Source organism: Papaver somniferum, chromosome 3 (assembly GCF_003573695.1).
Source record: "Papaver somniferum cultivar HN1 chromosome 3, ASM357369v1, whole genome shotgun sequence".
Classification (NCBI taxonomy): Eukaryota; Viridiplantae; Streptophyta; class Magnoliopsida; order Ranunculales; family Papaveraceae; genus Papaver; species Papaver somniferum.
The window spans coordinates 221,338,626-221,345,635 of NC_039360.1; positions in this window are offsets into that span (position 1 = coordinate 221,338,626).

A 7,010-nucleotide genomic window follows, 5' to 3' on the forward strand; every position below is an offset into this window, starting at 1 on the left:
ATTAAGATTGATAGATGGTGAGGTTCGCTATCTAGAATTTCGTTCATTTTTTGTAGGAATGTAGAGTCTTATAAGAGGAACATATCATCAAAATATTACACTTAAATTCATTATCGTTTGGGTTTCGCGGAGAAAATGGCGCAAATCTTGTCTGACATTGTCCATCTAAGAGTGTGCATGGATCCTCCCTCAACATGAAATGGTGGTTCATGGATATACCACGAAAAACATAGACCGGTTTAAAACTGTTCTTAAAACGGTTTGTGCAGTGTGCATGTCGTACGGAGTCTAGTGGGAGTTTTCTTCTTTTGCAGTTATTCTAGTGTGGTGCGGCTACGATGTGGTCGGGCCACATACTTTCCTTTTACTTTCTTAACACGTATTGGTAACTGTTACTTTCTTTTTTTCTCTAAGATTGCGTTTGGCATGGAAGGATTTTGAATTCTAGGGAGTTCCAACTACCTAAAAATGAATTTCATCCTTCTAAATTCATGTGTTTGGCATGATTATGGATGAAATTGATAATTGAAACGTCAAAATGGTCGATGGGCGGAGTTGGAAGGATGGAGTTCCAACTTCCATGGTGTGGGGTGGGGGGATGGAGTTTCAATTTCCATTGGATGATGGAGTTTCAACTACCTTGAATTGTAATTCTATTGATGCCAAACACCTAGAAAATGAACTCCATCCTTGGCTTCTTCCGTTGTCTGAACTCCACCCTCAACTCCCTCCGTGCCAAATTAGAAAGCAATGTATCATAAGAAGAATGTTTGGTTGCTATGAAGAAGCTTGGACAATTAAAAGCACTAGGTCCAGATGGGTTTCAATCAGTTTTTATGTTTTTTGTTGGGATTTCTAAAGAATGATATAATGACAGTTTTCAAGGAGTTGTAGTAGGAAAATTTCTTGGATTGGAGACTCAAGAACACTTTTATTGCTTTGATTCAAAAAAAAAAAAAAAGACTCAATTGAAAAAATAAAAGATCTAAGACCAATTAGCTTGGTGCATGGAGTTTACAAAATAGTTTCAAAATTTTTGGCTGGTAGGTATAAAGCTGCACTTCCAGATGTTATTTCCTCTCATCAAAAAGAGACAAATTTTGGATGGTGTTTTAGTTGCTAATGAGTTAATTTATTCTAGAGAAAGAAGTGGTAAAGCAATTATTTTGATGAAGGTTTACTTCGTAAAAGCTTTTGATCATGTTAATTGGGATTTTATTAATGAAATTCTTGGTCTTATGGGCTTTGGTGATAAGCGGAGAAAATTGGTGAGATGTTGTGTTCAGTTTGTCAAATTATCAATTCTTGTGAATGGCTCAGCTACAGGTTTTTTTATTTCTAAGAAGGGTATTAGATAAGGAGACCCTTTGTCCCCTTTTCTTTTGTTGTTAGTGGGAGAAGCTCTCTCTTTCATGATTCAAAAATCTCAACAAGAGGGTCTTATTTCTGGTTTTTAAGCTGTTATTGGAGGAAAAGTTATTAGTCATATGTAATTTGCAGATGATACTCTCATTTTTCTTTATGCTGACATTGATCAAGTAAAAAATTGAGACATTTCTCTTATCTTTTGAACAAATTACATGTCTTAAAATAAACTTTCTAAAAGGTCAGATTTTTGGTGTAGCTTTTTATGGTGATCTCAGTCAATTCTCATCTCTTTTGGGTTGTTATTCTGGAATCTTACCAACAACGTACTTGGGATTTTCTCTTGGTGATAGAAGTGGTGGAGTGGCAAGGTGGGATAAAGTGATGGATAGTTTCACAAGGAGGCTACCAGGTTGGTAAAGGACTGTACTTAACAGAGCAGGTAAGATGACTCTTATTAATAGTGTCTTACCCAACTTACCAGTTTATTACATGTACTTATTTGGCATGCCTACTTCAGTGGGAAAAAAAACTAGAAAGTATCGTGAGAAACTTCTTATATAATGACAAAAAAAAAGGAAATAAGAAACTTCACTTGGTTAAATGGTAAACTCTTAACAAAAGAAATTATTTTGGAGGTTTGGGTATCAAAAGTTTACAAAAAAATGAATAAGGCTTTGTTAACTAAATGACTTTGGAGATTTTCCACAGAGAAAGATGTTCTTTAGAGAGAGTTAGTGTTGGAGAAATACGGTGTTGAGCTTCTAGATTGATTTTCCAAGATTCCAAAATTGCTTATGGTAAATCTGTTTGTAAAGGAATTAGGAACTGCAATTCTGTTTTCAATAGTCACATAAGGTTTAAAGTGAAATATGGTAGTAGTGTCAGATTTTGGCTTGATAAATGACTTTTTGATATTCCATTAAGTTTAAAGTATCCAAATGTGTTTGCAATTTCTGGATCTAAAGACAAAACTATGGCTGAAAACTTCATTATGAATGAGCAGAGGTGGAGTATTTTACTTCCGAGAAGAATAAATGATGTGGTTAGAAATGATTTTGCTGACCTGCAGAAAAACCTCACTCAAGTTTCAGTTAGTAGTGATGCAACAGATGGAATAGAATGGATCATTGAGAAAAAAAAGGGTTTATTTTCAGTTAAGTCTATTTATGATTCTCTCTCTCAAGAGCCTTTGGATCAGGATTCTAGCTACATTTTCAAATACATATGGAGTCATAAGTGAAAAAACGGGGGTCTAACAACCACACCCAATATTTCGTTTAGGCAATCTGTATGGACTAACTCCAATATAATTTCAAGAGAATCAACTAGACAGTCAGACTCAATCAAGGAAAATATATCTAAGAGTTATATCTCAATTTCTCAAAACAATCTGTAATCGAACAAATAGAAATCTGTGAACCGGATTAATAAGAGAAATAACTTGGATGGTACGGAAGACCAATATCCAAGCGTCAATCAATTTCAAGCAACAACCAAAGGTTGGATTAACCAATTGATTGAACTACGCACAACCTGTGATATTTCAATTATATAAAATATAATGCCGAAAAGAAATAACACAGACACCGGAAATTTTGTTGACGAGGAAACCGCAAATGCATAAAAACCTTGGGACCTAGTCCAGATGTGAACACCACACTGTGTTAAGCCGCTACAGACTCTAGCCTAAAACAAGTTAACTACGGACTGGAATGTAGTTGAGCCCTAACCAATCTCCAACTGATTAAGGTACAGTCGCGTTCCTTACGCCTCTGTATCCCAACAAGACTCTACGCACTTGATTCCCTTAGCTGATCTCAGCCACAAGCAAGAGTTGCTACGAACCACAGTTGAAGACTTGATAATCAAATATGTCTCACACAGAAAAGTCTGTTGAATAGATAAATTTGTCTCCCACAGAAATACCTACGAGTTTTTGTTCCGACTTTTGATAACTTAAGGTGAAGAGGAACCAATTGATATACCCGACTTATATTCCCGAAGAACAACCTAGTAATTTCAATCACCTCACAATGATCTTAATCGTATAGTAGCGAAACAAGATATTGTGGAATCGCAAAGAATGAGACGAAGAGCTTTGTGACTACTTTTTACCTTACCTATCGGAGATTAAATCTCGAGCAAATCTTAGAGAAGATATTACTCAATACGATAGAACAAAATAATATCAAAACACGCAACTACAGAGAAAATAGTTGGGTCTGGCTTCAGAATCCCAATGAAGTCTTTAAGTCGTTAACTTATAATGGTTTTAGGAAAAATCTAGGTTAAATGAGAATCGACTCTAGTCGCAACTAGTATCATACATGAGGTGTGAGGATTAGGTTTCCCAGTTGCTAGAGTTCTCCCTTATATAGTCTTAAAATCAGGGTTTGTAATCAATGTTACCCAAAGCATTCAATATTCGTTGTTAGATAAAAACCTGATTAGAGTCAAGATAATATCTTTCAACCGTTAGATTGACTTGGCTTGTATACACAAATGAAATGTGCCTTCATTTAGATATGGATAACCGTACCTAAACGTGTACACTTGGTTGGCTCAACAATATTTAACCGAAGTTAGCCATATAAACACTTTCATATCAACCTTGTTCATCTTTATCACAAGTTCAAGTGACTCAAATGAAACTAGTTATAGAGTTGTTCAATTGTATATATTCTCATAGAAGTATACAAGACATGATTGAAGCAAAGTCGGTTTGATTTACTCGAATCGATTCATCAAAATTATAGCAACGGTTCGCAAAGATTGCATTCCTTATTATAGAAACGTATCCGTTCATGAATATGTAAACATACATAACCGATTTTAGAACTTAAACCACTCAGGTATGCAAAGAGGTACACATACCTGAGTTCCCGGACTTGGTATTATTCGTCGGTATGCAAACAGGTATGCATATTGTCGTTCATGACCGAACTCAGTTGAATCAGTACGCATATGGGTATGCATACTATAGTATCCGAACTTCAACTATTGAATCAGTACATATACGGGTATGCATACTAAATTCCTGGACTTGGAATACAATGCAACAGTTAGCATATAAGTATGCATATTGTGCTATATACAATCAAAGTTTAATTGTTCTAAACTCCAATTTCAATCGTTGAAGCATTCTTGGAAGACGAGAATAGATGTATCACACAAACTATTAGCGTCAAAACAATTTTTCAAGTGATCGAATGATCAATATGAAACATTCTGAATCTACATCAAATGACTGTCTCACACAAATCATGTAAGATGTTACCAGGCGATTTTCACATGATCATCTTTTGACATTCGTCAAGAATAAAATATGAACTTGGTTAAAGCTAAAGCTTATCAACACATATTTCGAAAAATATGTAAGCGAGTTAAACTCAGCTCGAAATATCAAATGTGTATAATGTAAAGTCTATATAGTTGTACGAATTTTGTCTCAATAGGAGATAGAATAGAAATAGACTTATGAGTGATAGATGAGTTCAAGTCTCCACATACCTTTTGTTGATGAAGTTCCACAAGCTCCCCTTAGTAGTTCTTCGTATTCAATCGATGAACGTCGTGAAGTCTAAAGCTTATCTACACATTCTATCCTAATATGAGACATAGCTATAAGTAAACTAGAAATCAAGACTTATAGTTTTGACAAATAAACTTGACAAACAAGCTTGAAATAGAAACGCTTGCGAGTTCGACCAAATAGTGCTCTAACAATCTCTCCCTTTGTCAATTTTAGTGATAAAACTATTAATACACATGGATTACAAAATAAATAAACTTTGTAGCTTCTCATACAAATGCTTGATTTCCTTGGTTCTTCAACATTACTCAAAATCTTCGTCACTTCCAAGTACTCCAGTGATTCTGAACGTGTTCAACTCAGCATCATAGTTGCTAAAGATCTGTAACCATAACAATATATAAAAACATGATGTTTTTGTATTTTTATACAGTGTCATAATGTTATTATACAACAACAAATTTCAATTGTATCATAACTTTTACAATAATACTACGGTGATATGTATCACTCCCCCTTAGTCAACACTTCATCTCATAATGAAAACCACTCCCCTTATATAATAATCTGTAAACTATATGTATTTGTAGTATGAACTACACAATAATTCTCCCCCTTTTTGTCAATATAAATTGTCAAAGGTATGAAAACTAGCGGGATCATAATGAAATTCTCATAGAGATACTTCATGACTAAAATAGAACATATCAACTTTTTTTCCATGATTTCACATAGCCGAAACTTAGTGTATTCATCAAGGAGTTTTTAAAGATACAAGAAAACTCCTACAATATTCCACAGCCGCACTCCCGACAAAGATTTGGAAATTAAGCACAAGTTCAATTAAGAACTCTCCCCCATAAAATGTCATTCCCGAAAGAACAACAAGAGCGACCTTACTTTTACAAGAAAGGAAGGATTTTTTTTGGACATTAACAAATCATATGAAACATGAATTTGTATCCAGAAAACTCAATTAAATTAACCACGAAGGAACCTCAATGATTAATAATCGGAAATTCTCAGCATAAGTAAACTGACGGAGCTGCACAATACTTTCACATAGAAGTGGATCAGGGAAACATCAATACTGCGGAATATACAAAAATTCATTCTATTTTTCATCAATATTTGCATAATGATACCATAGTCTTAATCTTTGCAATTCAAAAGTTCATTCTATTGTTCATCACTATTTGCATAATGACATAATAGACTTAACTTTTTACATATATGGGACAATCATAGTTCACGGACGCAAACACACATATCCCATAACATTATTTGTAATATATAAAACCAATAAAGATTAATACTGCAAATTCATCTTCCAAATGAACTTTAGAATTTAAAAAAAAAAAATCTTAAAACATTGCAAGATGAAAATCGTTGGAAATAGCTATGTGTAATCACAATATGTGTTATTCCAAGCCCTGGTTATTCTTCTTAAAACACAAGAATAAATTCTCATAAGAAGTTTCCTAGACATTAAGAAAATCAAGTTTCTTTGATAAATTCGTAGCTTTTAAAAGGTCCATCATAAAAGGTATCACTGATATCCTTGATTCTTTTGACCGTAGAGACTCCATGTTCATGTGTTAGAACATTAACTTTTCGATCAACAATGCGGGAAAGATACCTAGCTTTGACACAGTCCACGATGAGTTTCTTCTGATTTCGAATCAAGATCTTTTGATTTTCAAGGATTTTGGTTAGATTATCAATGAGATGATTTATTTGCAGTTGGAGATTTGCAAATTCGACCCTAGAGTCATTATGAAGAAAAATTAAATCCTTGACAGATTCACCAATCCAGGAGTTGTACTCTTTCCTTGCAATCATCTTTTTCAAGACAAGTTCTTGAACTGAATCACATCCTTTAATGTCTTCTTCCATCTCAAGAATCACCACTTCCTGAGGTCTTGAGGAGTTCTCAATTTTTTTTAATTTTTTTATATTAGGTAAGAAAAAATAATATAAAATATATATATATATATATATATATATATATATATATATATATATATATATATATATATATGTTTACGAACAAGAGAAGGACACCCTTGTTATGGAAACCCTAAAGCTCCCAAGAGAGACATGGATGTTC